At 37.7% G+C, this 16,355-nt stretch overlaps 1 protein-coding gene across 4 annotated transcripts in view; it reads right to left on the bottom strand.

The window, feature by feature from the left end:
• The window catches only part of LOC124170622 (protein gustavus), a 95,647-nt gene that overhangs the window by 54,636 nt on the left and 24,656 nt on the right, over positions 1-16,355 (bottom strand). The window lies entirely within an intron of this gene.

Raw genomic sequence — 16,355 nt, 5'->3', positions numbered from 1 at the left:
TCGCAGGAAGGAGAAGTGAGGAATACGAAGAAGAGCATAAACTTAACCGTCCAGAGAGAGCTGAATGGAAGTGAGTCATCCCGAGCGTAGAAACAGATAACCATTCATTCATGACTTCGTCTTCAAACGTTCATTTCATAGCGCAGACATCAGCTGAAAATTGTTTCCAAAGCATAAGTCAGGCTCTTCAACCAAAAAACTCCCATTTAGTGGACGATAAGCGTATTTTTTAAATGAGAACATGAGCGACAGCAGCAGCCGTGCGTTAAGTTTTCATCGGGTGGATAGAAGGCAAGAGAAGGGAAAAGTGATGCGTTGAGACATGCTTTTCGCCGGTTCCGCCTCTAAATAACTGGACCCACTCGATAGGTCTTGGTTCGGGATATATCATTTGTTTATAATTTACGTGATCACCTAGAAGTTTTCAGTTTTTATAGTGTGGACCCCAAACATTTTATAGAGCGGACATTTGACGGTACTTTCTCTTAAATAAATCAAGGTGTCCTGACCGAATGAATCATTCACTATTCACCGCATAGCCCAACTACTGATGATACAACTCTAACATGCATATTAATTCCTTGAGGTATGCATAAGCTCACAACAGAAGGATTTTTATGAGAAAAAACATTTGGGGTAGTTTTCAGCACATTTATGCCAACCTTTTGACGCCAGAAGAAAACCATTGAACTGAAATGAAGTGATTGCAAAATACTGTAGTAAAAGTAAATTACTGGCAGTTTATAGATGAATTTTTTAAAAATATTACGCATTTAAAATTTTCTCCTCGCACTGACTAGCCAGTCAGATACATATAGATGCTATCATAATTACACGTGCACATAAGGCAGGGGTAAGCTCTCACCAAACAGGGACCATTTATTCTGCTACGACAGTACTTAGGACCATATGTACATTAATCAAATTTGATGCCATGCCTCTCAGTTCTCCCATCCATTTCCCCGTATCCAATTCTCGACATTACTGCAATAGCTCTCAGTGGCGGACGGTGACCACCTTGAACGCTAAAAATTTTCATCATTCCGAGGGGAGTCTCCTGTACTCCCCCTCCAATTATTATACGTTCCTAAAGACAAGCAATACCTCGTGACACGCTTAATAAAAAAGGCCGGAAACGATTTCCCAGACTAAGACCACAAAAAGTGGGGCGTGCCGCTTATACGGGTTCATACGGGCTTAAAGTTGTACACGCGAGATTAGTCTCACCCTTCATAATTATTTGTTTTTTTTCGTCATAATTATTTTTCAGATTGAATAATTCTTTTCTTCGTGATTTAATATGATGAAATATTTCGTTTCAAAAATTTGAAAAGAAATTCGATTTGATTCGAGAACCTAGGACTGGTGCTACCCTCATTTGGATATTATGCATGGCCTGACACGCGATAGCGTAAGGAGCCGAGATAATAACTGTTAATATTTCCTTTCTCCAAATTAGGGGAGAGTCAATTAACGATACTCTGACCATTATAAGTTGGCAGTTGGTCTTTAAAAAGTCAGCCACTCCGCGAAAGTCTTTGTTGCCGGCGAGATGAAGTGGGGCGAGGTACCGTGAGAAGCTAATGTGACGGCTTTTGTTGTATTTGCTGCTGATTTCGTAGACGAATTCGGCTTTCGTTGAATTCGTTTTGCTGAATTTAGTTGCTCCGCAATTCATACGATACATTTAATCTCAATACTAGCATGGTGAAACAAAACACAGTACTATTCCACAAACTTTTATTTTAACAGTCTACTAGTTTCGACGTTTACACCGTCATTGAAACTGAAACTGAAAAAGTCAACTGAAACTAGTAGACTGTTAAAATAAAAGTTTGTGGAATAGTACTGTGTTTTGTTTCACCATGAATATATCATCGTTCCACCAAGTAACGCCCAAATCAGTTGATTTTATTCAATACTAGCAGTTAGTCTTTTCACTCGCTTGAAATAGGATTGAAAAGTAATAAATCAGATTATATGATAATGAATATAAATTTCGGTCAACAGTCCTAATTTTAACTTATTTTCCCAGGGAATTCGGATTGCTGTAGCATCAGCTACACGAATGGCGAATTGTTCAAACCCAGTCAGCACGCTTTTGCAGTCGCCACAGCGAAATAAGTCCGATCTTTGCCAGGTCATAGTGCTAGACCGTCAGGCGCGCGTAAGAGGATGAGTCAATTTCTGGAAGCATCAGTCATACTAGTAGTGGCGTATAGACATTTCAGTGGCGTAAACAATACTTACGGTGTGGTTCGAGACAAAGCGGAGGATACACCATATTACATTAAGAACAAATTACATAGTATGCCACTTATATTCTAAGGAAATAAGCGTAAACGCAGAGACGCATCTGATTAAAAATGTAGGTTTCAATAAAACTACATGGGTTCCGCAAATTTTGAAATTTACTTGCACTTGGATTAATTACATAAAGGGTTATCCACTGCAATATTGCATATTATAGGGGCTTTATGTTGGGAAGACGCCGAGTCACGAGCCACATTTTGATGTCCTATTTGTCATTTCCTGGTGCTAATCCCCGCAGTTTTTATTTTCCTTTAACAAATACATGCAATTCACGAGTAAGCCAAATGTTAGCATTTCAGGATGGCCCCAACCGATGTTCCGGCACGCAGATGCACCACGACCAAGTTTAAAAACTGATGTTTAAAATACTAATGCACTGCGGCAAAATGATTATTACGCTTAAAAAATTGTTAGCACCAAATAAACGGATTAGTAAATAAATGCGCGGTGTGTGAGAGTATATACGGAGGCCTATTGGAGAATTATCCATATCAATACTCGCTGCAGTCCGATTGACGATAGCCGTGAGGAACAATCAATGGGACCAGTTCGTTCCATTGAAGTTTAAGTTTTATTGCCCATACGAAAGCATTTGAATCGGTTTTTAAAAATGACCACAGCGCGGCGATGAGGCGAAAGCGATCCATTTATTCTCAATATAATATTTAAAACCCTGAGCGATAGCACTGAAAAGTTACGGAAATAATAGATTACATACAACGAATTTAAATTTCGGTAAAAGCCCGAGTAATATCTCATTTCTCCGTGAAAATCGGTTCACTCTTCCCTTAAATCTTCGCTCTTTTGAAAATCCATTTATAAACGCGATGGGTGACAACACACCTAAAGGATGACTACAGAATTCTATAATGTAGTGTTCGTGGGTACGACTTACTCTATCGTAGACGCATTTTAAATAAAGGAATGTCTCGCGTGAGGTGCAATAATTTATAGTGAATAATTGTACGCGCATACATTAGATAAGTCATTTGATAACAATTAGATCACCACCTAAATTTCTTGCCCGTGTCTATACACAATCGGCATCAATTTTGTATATTCGTAAACATGGCGTCATTTGTTTACACCGCAAGTATGAAAAGAATTTTTAGGAATGTTGGTGAGCTTTTAAATGTTGAAATGTATTTTTTATTTACATGAAAATATGAAATAGATAGAAGTTACGCCAAAATTAAAGCCAGCTTCCAAAGCTATACACCACAATTGGGATGGAGTCTCCGTGACGTCTTCCTCGATCGAAAACCCTACGAAAACCAGCCTCCTTTTGGTCGTTAGTTTTAATGTCCAAGTGCAAATTGGGAGTATGGTTGCCTTATTGACTCAAAATGCCCTAGACTTGTTATTATGATCGCAATACTAATAACCGCGGTCAAAACATATTTGAACACTCCGCAAGGTCTTGAATACTCTTTCGAGGATATGCGTCAAGGGCAGAAATACGCAGAATGAAAACAGAAGCATATTTAAACACCAAGTGAACCTTGAGTCAGAAGATAGCTTGTCAATGCTACACTCAACAAACATTACCCTGGATGGCTAATTATCAGTTTGAATCAGTCCTAATTTCTTGAAACTGAGACCTTCGATAATTCCCAACAGCTCTGCTCCTCAACTGAAATTAAATTTCGAGTTAACAAAAATGTCCACAACTGATCGTAACACAGCTGCTTTTCTCGGATGTTAATGTGCACAATGAAGTGTAAATTTATACAGCAATCAGGGTTCTTTACTAATCAGATTAATTATACATAAATAACTTAAAATTCATCGGAATCTAGCAATAGTTTCGGAAGTTAACATGAATATTTTTTATTGTGCATGAATTCCATTTTCTTCGGGGAAATTTAAGAGACATTTTGCTTCCAAAATATTTTATTTTCTTCAGATAATTATTGACCACGAAGAGAGGAAATAAGCTGCAAGAATTTGAATAATTTTGATACATTTTCCACTGGTATATCCAATGATGAGTATTACCTGCATTAATTAGTATACTTAAGCACATATTACAAGGTATTTCACGTGTATGCACGTATTATTGTATGTTTTATATATTTCATTCCCTATAATTTTTGAAAATTTTGACAGATTGCAATATGCAAAATTATCCGACGGGATCTAGAGAAACTAAATTAATTTTTGGATTCAGCGCACAAAAATACATAAGAGTCCATTGAGAGAGCTTGAAACATAATACAATCGGAAAAATGCAGACCTGTGTGATTCAGTGACTCAAATTTCAACGAAAGTCCATATTTCAAAATGTGATTAATTCTATGCGGCTTAAAGCGTTCTCGGAAGGAATATTTTTGGGAACCTCTCCGTCCTATAATTTATTTTCCAGATCTTTAAAAAATCCTTGACTTCATCAAAAAATTTTGCACCATGAAACTTACTAAAAGATTAGTTCGATGTTTCGACAATAGCGAGCACCTGATTTGCCGCGGTAGAATCGCTACGCTAATTCAATTATCGTATCGACCTTAAACGCGTCCTTCTTTTCTGCCTGCACTCGGGCTATTTCATAAAACCCATCTCATTATGATCCTATATCCTGTAATCGCACTCCAAGTGAGGTATCATGAGGACAAAAATTGGTTAGGTATTTCTCAGACTTTTCCCGATAGTTCTTTTCAAAAACCCTAATTTGCAATTAGCTTAGTCCATTATTGCTCCCAGCCAGATCATCAGTAATTCAAACTCCATAATTATTTTATTGATTCTAAGATTTTCAACATATTCTGTCCTATGAGGTAAGTATGTAAGGGTTAGCCCTTATTTTTGCAAAAGCTTATCAATACGTATTTATCAAAATTCAACTCGAGCTTCCACTTTACTCATCACTTCTACAATTTGTCGTGGTCTTAATCCAGGGTTGTCACAACGTGAACGGTTGCTTTCCGAATACATTCCAAAATTTAATTTCCACTGACACATTAATTACGCCACAGAATGCATATATTGACTGTATAATTCAATCGATTGCAGCTTCAATTGTATTTTTATTTCATTTATTTTTTATTCTTAAACCACCAGATACAGCTCTCATTGGCCATTTTATACCGGGGTATTCAACAAATTTAACAAGTAAACGTACACGAACAACCATGCCCTGGACCGGCCAAACCTACCCAGGCGGGACTCGAACCCGCGACCCCTTGTTTGGCAGGCGAGGACGTTACCCCGCCGGCACCGAGATTTGCTGGATTCGTCTAACTTCCATCTGAATTTGTACTCTAATGTTTAAATCGTACTCTAATTTGTACCTCAAGCGCTTCCAAGATTTTACTTGATGGTGTCCGAAGGCTTCACCCGAAATCTGAACCCGGGAACCTTCAGAAGCCAATTACTCAACCCACAAGGCTACCAAGTTCCACCGTTACATCAAATGATAATTAAATTGGTAAGAGGAAAGTACCAACATTTTTGGTAGTGTTTTATCAACCGTAAAATTATATACTTAGGAAAATTACTCAGATTGCCAGCCTGCGCAACAGTTTAAATTTTAACATAGAATAGAAAGATCAATACATAAAGAGTTTCATCATGAGGTATCACTATTTCCAATAGGAAGAGGATTTCAACATATTTTTCGCATTAAAAACAACAACGGAAGAAGATGATTGAGAATTATGCCGAAATGCATCTTATACAATGAATCGATAACTTTCAGCTAAATATGATTGATGAATTTCTACAGCTTAAAATACCTACCTTGTGGTAAATTAAATTATCCGTCACACGGTAATTGACGCAATATTGGTACTTATCATAACGTAAACTCAGATAAAATGCCAAATACCTTCAAACACATTTTTTAAGTCCAGAGTGTAGTTTTTAGTCATATTTTGAAGTGGAAAACCACGGATATGGAACACCAACCAACGTTAGCATGGATTCCAGATAATGGAAGACGCTCGGTTCACGGAGCGAAGCTCGCTTTTCGGGCTCCTCTCCGCGTTTATTCATGTATAAAGAGACATTTCACTAGCGTTTTCACGAAGGAAGTAAAAATTATCTTAGCGGAAGCCGCCTGCTCAGGCGCCATCGATATTGTTGTCTGACGCATTCATCAACGCGGAAAAGGAACTACCACGATACTTTCATTCCAGAAACTTTTTAAATTCTCGAAAAAAAAAACTGTAAAAAATGACATGTCCAATAAATATCCAAAATCTTTATAAAATCTTAAGTTGAAGCGCATTTAACATAATTTGAACTAACAATACGCGCACAGTATGCCCGTGACAGGTTTCGTTGTAGATATTTCCATTTTTTAATAACCCCACTGCCAAAATTACACGGCAATTAAACAAATGAAAGGCGAAATCATTAATCAATAAAATAATGAGGTTTATAAAAAAAACTCTCAGTACTATTTACATCTTTTAATGTGTTTTCAATGTACTATGGCAAGAAATTATTAAATACTTGCAAGAATAAGCAGGTAGAATTTCAACAGTCCTTAACACTTACGGCTATTGTTTAGCAGTTTAGTCGCATCGAGTGACGGAGAATGATATTATATCATACCTGAGGGTATGAAATGGTGCAATAAAACTTACGTGCATTATCGTATAACAACGTGAAACAACGTCAATATACGTAATTAACTATGCTTGTGACAAACTACACCCTGAAAATGAAGAACAAAAACGGCAGTCTACACAGTGGGATTCTTTGCAAAAACATGCTTGAGAATCGAGGTAACTAAAGACAATGACAACGAACAACAATGACAATAATCTCGAAACGTGTGTTCCAGAGAAAGGAATAATATCGAATGTCTCGTAAATTAGCACCACCAAGAAAAATCGCTGGCTTAGCACATTACAATCGGAAAAATATAAACAGCAAGGCATAATATAAATTCGGAAAATGATTAACCGACCCCCTCTTAACGAAAAACAAAATGAATTATGTCTTAGTTAATAGTGGTAGCACAAAATTACGAGAATTCTGAGCATATACTGCATGAAGCAGATGAATTCATACGATCAGAGCGCTAACTTCCAGTGCATATAAGCCATAGAGACGTTTTTTCCTGAAGATATAAAATTTACAGACGTGATTGAAGACATAGAACAGCTGGCAGAATTTTATAGCACTTGCACACACACATCTGCACAATACTGCCGAGGAAAAAACAGAAAGTGAAAGACAGGGTACGGTGCACTATTTAGCTATGAAGCCAAAGGATGTTTGAAATGTGTTTGTCCATTTCTCAGACCTACGAACTCTAATATATTTAACCAATGAGAAAATAAAATATCGACATTTTCCTTGGGAGACATCAGAGGTGCAATCATGATTGGTAGAGATTTTTATCTTCCACTTTGGGATTCTTATTCCATAGACGTAAGTTTTATTCATTCAATGAATGCGACTCCATAAAATCTGGGGAGATTTTAAGTTTCATAAACGGATTTCATAGCTAACACTAAGGATGAAAACAATGTGGAAATATATGTTTTGGAAATCTCAGTCAACAAAACTAATGAACATGAACTGTGCAGTCTGATATCTGACATTGAAGACAGTGGTACAACCATGATGTCAGGATGAATCTCAGGTAATAGAGACAACTGCCAAATTTACTAAAAATCCCATTTAGTTACGTAACAAAACAAAGTAACTCAGTAAAGGAAAGCTAGACTACGCAATGCTCAACAACCAGGAAATCATTGAGTACCGCATTACATAATTTCAAGAAAAAATAGCTGATGAAATGCTCCTAGAACATTCCCAACCCTTTACGTCAGATACAACAGAGCTCCAGGGGAAATATTCAACGTTAATCCGTTATTTAATAAAGATGACAAAAAAATTTACCGAAAAGATTGGCTACGGTAGCCCTTTTAACTCTCACTTCGAAAGTGCATAGTGTACAGCACTAAGTGCATACAGGCGATATTCACCACGGCTTCCGGAGGAGTAGATATTGCGAAAAACAGCATGAGCTCTTTTCTCTCGAATTAAGTGAATAAAAAAAACAAGGTGAAGTCTTATTTCTCGAGTACAAGAAAGCACTTGACAAGGTACCACAACAAAAACCTTAATACATAAAAGACATGTGGGTTTAAAAAAATAGTTCATTTTATAACAGACTTCCCAGCTGGAAAGTTCTGTACAAATTCCTTAAAACATTTTCCAGTGTACCCTAGAATTTAGCATAGAATTTCCGTGGTATTAATACACATTTTTAAACATTAAGACATAGAAACTTCACTTTTACGGAATTTCTACAGCAATTCCTAGAAGGTAGTTCAGAAATTCCTTGCCTTAATTTTCTATCTGTATGCCCATCATACATTCGATTAAAAAGGAAACAATGAATTAGATATGAGTTTCAAATTATCAAATAAAAATTTAAATTCAGAAACAAAAACCATGGTAGACCACTGAACGCATAGCCTTCATTTAAAGTGCTCTTCCTTTGATCACTCGACCAGTGCATCAACAACAAATAATAATGTAACTACAAGATACACAAATACCATTAACGTTGGCATGGCATGTCCTATAAGTTCCGGCTCCTCACCTTTGAACTTAGTTCGTTTGTAGCAAAATTATAAAATAAATAGTTCTCAAAAAAATAGTTTTATTTCCACAGGATTATAACACGGGAGTGTTGAAAGCGGTAGAGGTTGTACCGAAAAAATCTGTGCGGAATTGTCAAAGTTTTCAATACATTTATTCACCTAAATATGACCAAGTTTCACAAAGCTATCTCGCAAACAATTGAAGACATAGATCATATAGAGTTGCAACTCTAGGGAACAAAATGCCCGTCTATTTTATCGCATCTGCAACGTTGAAGCCAAAAATTGTCTATTTAGAGGATAGCGTGGGTGGGGGACAGGGAGTCGCACATACGAGCCAATTTCACGGCCCACGCGTCTTTCCCCATGCATTGTACGCGAGGAATAAATATTCCAAACGATTAAAAATTATGGAAGACTTGTTGACATTAATGCGGGAAGGGAAATGCTTCCCTAAATTACAAAACCAAATGCACTTAGCAGTCCACTCTTCATATGTAACAAATATAGAGACTGTCTGGCATCCTGCACTTGACGCACGGTATAAAGGCCGTTTTACACGGTACACGGAATTGCGCAGGTTAGAGCTGCATTAATTTCTAAAATGGCGTGGAATTGCGCGAATGCATGAACGAAATTAGAACAGGGGCTATTTTGCTGTCTCGCATCCACGCATTCTCGCATGTGTTCTAGCAATTCACCGCTTTACACGACGCAATTTTGATTGCGCCTTCACACGTACGTCAGACTGCGCAATTCCGTGCACCGTGTAAAACGGCCTTAATCCTCCTCCGTTGGCTTCACGGCGAACATAGGGGCGGGCGCCTCGCCGATTACGCTGCCTTTCACTACGCTATACCCAAAACAAATACTTACATGCGAGAATATTTGATGTATCACCTTGAAAATGACATAGAATGTCGAAACCACGTTCGGTAAGGAGTTTTATTAGTCAAGGAAATTACTATTCGTAGTTTATGTTCTGAATTATTACAGCCGAGACGGAGGTTTCTCAGTAAAACGAAATCTGCCCCATTTCTCAGGGCTGATGCGATAATCATGCTAGAGCGCGGATATCTAGTAAACATAGTTGGAAACAAATTATGCATGGATTATGGCTAAAATCCATACCCTAAAACCGTCTGGTGTAAAAAATGGAGCAATTCTTGCACATTTTAATTATTTCATATTTTCGTTAAAAAAGTAGGCCTAGAATCATGAAATTATTTAAATATCTCCAACCAATTGCCTCAGGGCCATGGCATTATCTCATTCTGAAGAAATAAGTTTCCTTACGTATTTTAAAATAATAAGAAGGGATTTTTACCACATTTCTAAATGTTACAGCTAAAAAATTGCTATTTAAATTGAATCAAATACCCTCTCTCACCTATTCTGATTATTAATTTTGTTTATAATTCAAACCAGTGGCGTAACTACGAATATGCTTTTGGGGGGGGGGGGAGGTGGGATGGATTGGGGTGGCGATGTAACGGGGTCCGGGAAAATATGTATTTGAAAAATGACATGTCTAGAAATACATTTTACATCATTTTGACACTAAAAATTTAAATTTAAGCAGATACTGTTACTTAATGCCAAAACTAGACAATAGTTTTAAATATTTTTTTTATTTCTACGAGGCTTTGGAGGGATCTATCCCCTCACCACCCAAGTGTTACGACACTGATCCAGACATTTCTATTCCACTATTACAAAAATAAAATTTATTAGCTAGTCGAAAATGTTTTTTTTTTATTTTTAAACATTTATCATTTCCTCCCGCATAGCGATTCCGCTCCCCCCCTATAATACTCGCACTAACATATGACGTCGAACAATAGGCTGAAAATAAAAAATGGTGGACAAAATGATACAACAGCATTTTTCGAGGTAGGAACTTGAAAAATGACATAAGTAATAAAAATGGTATGTAAACGATGAACGGGACGTAAAATTCCATGCACGTAGGGACTATAGATCAAAAAGTATTCAACAAACCGAACGGCGCCACTAATGCTGTCGAACGAAAGTCCACTTTCTATATCGTCGTACGTATGTTATTCTAGGGCCGAGCAAATGAGGCATGGTAGCAAGGTAGCAATGAATTTGTTTTTAATCAGAATATGGTATTACGAAGATTACGCTTCTGCAAATACCGTGCCCCATCTCCACGTTGCTAAGAAATCATAACTATGCTAATTTTTTCCTTCTTCCTTTTTCATAATTTCAATCCATAATTCCATGAGGGTAACAACATTCTAGAAAATATTCAAAGCACATATTTTTCCATCCTAATGTACACGACCTTAAATACAATGGAACACAGGAGAAAGTCAAGATTTTTCCAAGAGAAGAAGTGGCGCCATTCTTATCGAGGGCAAACTTCTTTTGGCCCATAGAGCATTCTCCATTTTGTAGATATAGGCGTGAATACAAGACATTACACATAGTGATCCAGATTCAGAGAAGACGGACAAAGATAATTATTCCGACTTTCTTGAAACTTTTTGAGCGCGAAAGTTATGCTGTATTCTATCTGAGGTATCCCACTAAACGCTTACTTTTGATTCACAATGTTAATTAATTCTATAAGGTATATTATTCACAGTATCGCTATTTATAGATGAGATTTGCACAGAAAAGTAAGCATTTTTAAATCTATTTCCTCAAATAATATAATACTTATGGAGTACAATAATAATGGGCGTTTAAAAGTCTCAAAAATAAGGTTTAAATGCATCAGTAATTATGATTATCGCAGCGAGAGTTGGCAGAGGAATGATATTTTCAATCGAATTCCGCATAAATGTTGAGAAGTAGTTGGAATGTTAAAAGAGTAACATCGTGGGTCACGGATATATTTCCAGTGACGAAAGAGTGTGGAATGAGAAAGACATAAGCAAGAAACTCCTCTCAGATATTCGTTAAGAATTCCGCTGTGAGTTTTCTCTATTAGGCAAATACCAAACACCAAGATTCCCAACTGACTCGCGAGCGTCCGTAGGCGAAGACGTGAAACACGTCCGTAGCAATTCGTGAAATACGTTACTTCCAATGTTTCATTGACTATGATCAAAAAAGGAAGAAGTTAACAATTTCTAATTATTGTTCCATCCTCTTATAGACCGGACTTACTCAACACAGAGCGATAGAAATGATTCCACCCTTCATTGCTAAGAGTCATTGCCAAACTGGGAGCGGAGGAAATATTTTTATTTCGTTCTTCAGAATGACTTCATATCGAGTTACGGGAATATTGTTAAGCAAATATGATAAGGACAATACGTGAACATCTTCTAAAAAAGATGAGGCAAAAATTCCACTCATTAGGTTTCAGTGAAAAGTACTTAAGTATTTTAGTTGGTGATAACGTTATCTATTCCATGAAATTTTTCCATTTGCGCTAGCAGCTACTCAATCTCAGGCTAATAAAAAACCCAAGCTGCCTCAGAAGTACAGAAAGCATTGCAGAGATGTAAAACGAATCAGCTTGGGTGCTGATAGAGACATAAGCTATGCGCTAGCCTTAGATTTCTTGATGAGAATGAGAATGGATATCTTTAAGATCACAACGGAGATCATCATATTAGAACCCCACTACATTTCAAGGTCTGACAAAAACTATAGATTTAGATATATATATTGTTAAACGATAGGTACGTATGGGAATAAGTTTTCCCCGCACGATAAAAGACTAATAAATGCTAGGCGTAATTTCATAAGAGCATTTCCTTTTTTTCTTTTTATGCGTGAACGGCTGGTTCCTAACACCCCACGCCACACGCCTGTTGAGGCGGCTTGCGGAGTAGTATGGAGATGTGGGTGAAATGCAATTTTATCGAGGGTTCCCAGCTCCTGGCGCCAACGCTATTTTCATCCCATTTTCAGTTTAAAATCGCGTATATAGTGTCAGCTATATTCTACAGAACATGCAACCCACTAAAGGTTGAAACTCTCTGACACTAAGTTTAAAAAAAAAAAGAATCAGAATATTTAAATTTATGATGTCATTCTATATACTATTAAAGTTTTCCCTTTGTGCAAGGAGCAACTTAGTCTCAGGCTTTTAAAGAAAACGGAAAGCTGACTCGACGTTTATCCGGATCGCGAAAAAGCGCGACAAAAATAATATTATAGTCAAATTACTCAGAACATTAGACTCTACAAGTTTGTTCGTGACATCTCTTCTTTATTTTCTGTTATTTTCATGAGAAATGAAATTTAATATTTAAAAATATATCGTATGACTGTACCTCCTAAATTGACTGACGAGGTTGCATAGGTAAACTGGCTATAAAATAAATATGCAAATAAATAAGATTTATTGGCAGGATAAGACTTACTGAGCTTCAGATAAAATATATTAGCAACATAGGGCGGAAGGTTAGCCAGTAAGGCGGACTGACTGCAGTTGAAGAGTTTAGATTTTAGGCCAACGTAGGTTCTGTTTCGACAAAAAGCAAGTACGGTAATATCCGTTTATAACAAGGGTCGTGAAGGATGGAGTTTATACCAGAGTTATCGGCTACCCGCAATATTATGGGAAAGTTCTTGTGAAACAAAGAGTAAACCTCCAAAAAAGTGCCATAAAAGTATATCAATAATTCGATTTAATAATGATATTTAATTGTTTAAGCTAACTTCGGCGATCTACTTCATCCCGAGTAACTTAAATAATCTGGAATTTATTTTATTAGCGCGATAATTGATTACTATTTTTGCTTATTTTCACCACCAATTCATTCGCTCACCTCTTGATTTTGAGGTGTAATCAAATATTTAAATGAAAATTCTTGAAGCCGGTAGAAATATAACAGCATTTGACCTGCCCCGGTAGCGAGAACGTGAAAATTTCTGGCGTTGGTCTATTCCGTTGGTATACAACTCGCTCTTCCCATTTTAAGCTAGCTTGAACAAGAAATAGTTAGAAACTAATAATGATCGATTACTCGGGCTGTAATTAATGTTGGTTGAAATGCTGTCGCTTCTCTTACTTCCGTATCAAGTTACGTTTCCTCAGTGGTCAACCGCGTCGCCGTGATTTTGATGATGGCTTCCGCAGTGGCATGCTTGGATGCAGTATCGCATTACAACGCGTGGGGATTGCATTTACAATGAAATACGTTGAATTGAGAGAATGGGATAATTTTCTGGGGCATGGTGTCACTAGATTATGTTGCCGACCCTGTTGATCACTAAACGTTACGCTATGGAGTTACTTAAAGCATGACAAGTCGGAAAATAGTACGCCAAAATGTTAGCAATCACATGACTTCAGGGGAAAATGGTAGATCCAAAACCGCTGTTAAGTGGGCCACGCTAAAAGCGGTTTTTACTGTGTTACTTAAGTATTCAAATATTATTTGTGTGAAAATTAGTCCACTAATTTTCATTAAAATATGCTTTAAGTCTCCTTATCGTTACAACTATTTTTGTTCAAAATTAGGCTCTCCAGATTTTCATCCGTCCGCCTCCTCTTCGTATTCTCTAGCTGAAGAGCTAAAAACAGACGCTCTTGGGAAAACAGGTCTTAAGTCCCCAACTAAACCCCACTGAGAGCACTTAACCACCCCCTCAAAATCCTCAGATCCAATCAAATTCCAATCAGCCTTTCTCACCATCCCTTTCCCTTCTTTATAGAATCATTTTACTTGATTTTTCTGTAACCTCCAAAACATTTAATAACCTCCAAAAAAGACAAAATGATACGTAAAAAACAAACAATATTAAATTAATAGTGTAACCCGAAGACGCCTCTACGGGGTGAAACCGATTGTACTAACAATAACAATGTTCGTGGAAAAGGACAAAATACCAGCATGCATGTAAGAGAGTTACACGAATCATCATACCTCTCGACCCTCCCCTCATGTGGTGAAATAACTCCGTCACTCTGTGAAGTCGACTACGAGGCTTTTTAATGCCAAAACATTGACGCAAGACAAAAAGTGCATTCATTTAAGATTCAAGTCGTTTGGTTAACATGGTGAATCTGCGAAATCAACCACACAAAGGCGACATATAATAAGGCGTATCAGCTTTCCAGCACAATGAAAAATAAATTTAAAATTTCTTTCAAACTTTTAATAAATTCTAACGAATGCAATGCAAACTAAACAATTTTGAAACCATCTTTTCATCTTATGATTGCTTATTTAAAACGAATACAAATATATAAAGCAAAATTGTTTAGTTATACATTGGATTGAATCACAGGGATTAAATTTTCATCCGGTATAAGAAAATTATTTCGGGATATAACTGGCTCATACTACGTTAAGGTTCGATTATATTTAGTCATTGCGCAGAATTTTAAATTACATTTCAACGGCAAATACGATTCTGCACTCAAGAGAAACATCACCTATTTGTATTTATATAATGACAGGAAAAACCACAGAAACCTGTTAAGAAATCCAGCTGGGCTTTGGCTAACTACATCTGGCCCCCAAAAGGGTACATGCCCACTTCCTAATTTAAATTATATATTTTCATTCTCCCTTATTTCCAGCCTGATTTTTTAAATATCTTTGACTGTATATCAATGGCAAACCAGTAACAAACACGGTAAAATCCAGCAATGCATATTGTAAAATAAGGTCCAGTAATAGCGGTAGAAGCAGAAAAAAGTCAAGTAGCACCAAGTAGGCGCCACCCCTGGCCGCCCAGCCCAGTGGGCCACAGAACGCCCACCTCGACGCTCGAACACAGCAACACTCTATGCATTCGAACACAATTTCCACGTATTTGCTACTCATCTGGGGTTTTCCCAGACATTTTCAGGGCTCCTCTGACCGGTATGGACCCTGCACAAGCAAACAAAATAAAATTATAAAACAATCAACCTTGGGCTACGCATTGCCTCAACAATTAGCTCAAAACCCTACGAAATTAGCTCTACGTCAACTCCCATGGGCCCAAGCGACTTGGCCGTTGTTTGGTGTAATCCCAGAACGCCGACGACGGACGTGATCCGGTCCAATTCGAATACCTTACCTCTCCTCATTCCACTCCATCCCTTCTAAACAACGGCAACGTGGCAGAAAGTGGAACGGGCAGTTCTCCCCTCGCATCTAACGCTGGGTTCACATGGACCGAAGAGCATGCGGAAAGGCGGAAAGGCACCCAGCCAATCACAGGCGGTGGGCGGAGCGATCGAAGGCATCTGAAGAAGCTGTCCGCAGGGGCGGAGCTGACCTTGCGGAAACCCATCAGAGAGAATCATTTGATATTTTCCTTCTTCCGCACGGCGGAAAGTGACGTAATGACAGCAGAAAACCGCCATCCGTCACGTTGAACGAGTGTTTCTGCGAGAAGATCTAACAATCAGGCGGCCACAGAGAGGCCGAGGAAAATATGAAGGGCTTCTTAGTATGCTATTTGAGAAAGAAAAGAGAGACTTGAGGCATCTTCGCGACATAAATTGTCACAGCATGGACCAGATAAAACATCTATGATGAAGGTCGGAACATATAC

Source organism: Ischnura elegans, chromosome X (assembly GCF_921293095.1).
Source record: "Ischnura elegans chromosome X, ioIscEleg1.1, whole genome shotgun sequence".
NCBI lineage: Eukaryota > Metazoa > Arthropoda > Insecta > Odonata > Coenagrionidae > Ischnura > Ischnura elegans.
This window is presented reverse-complemented; position numbering and strand designations above follow the sequence as displayed.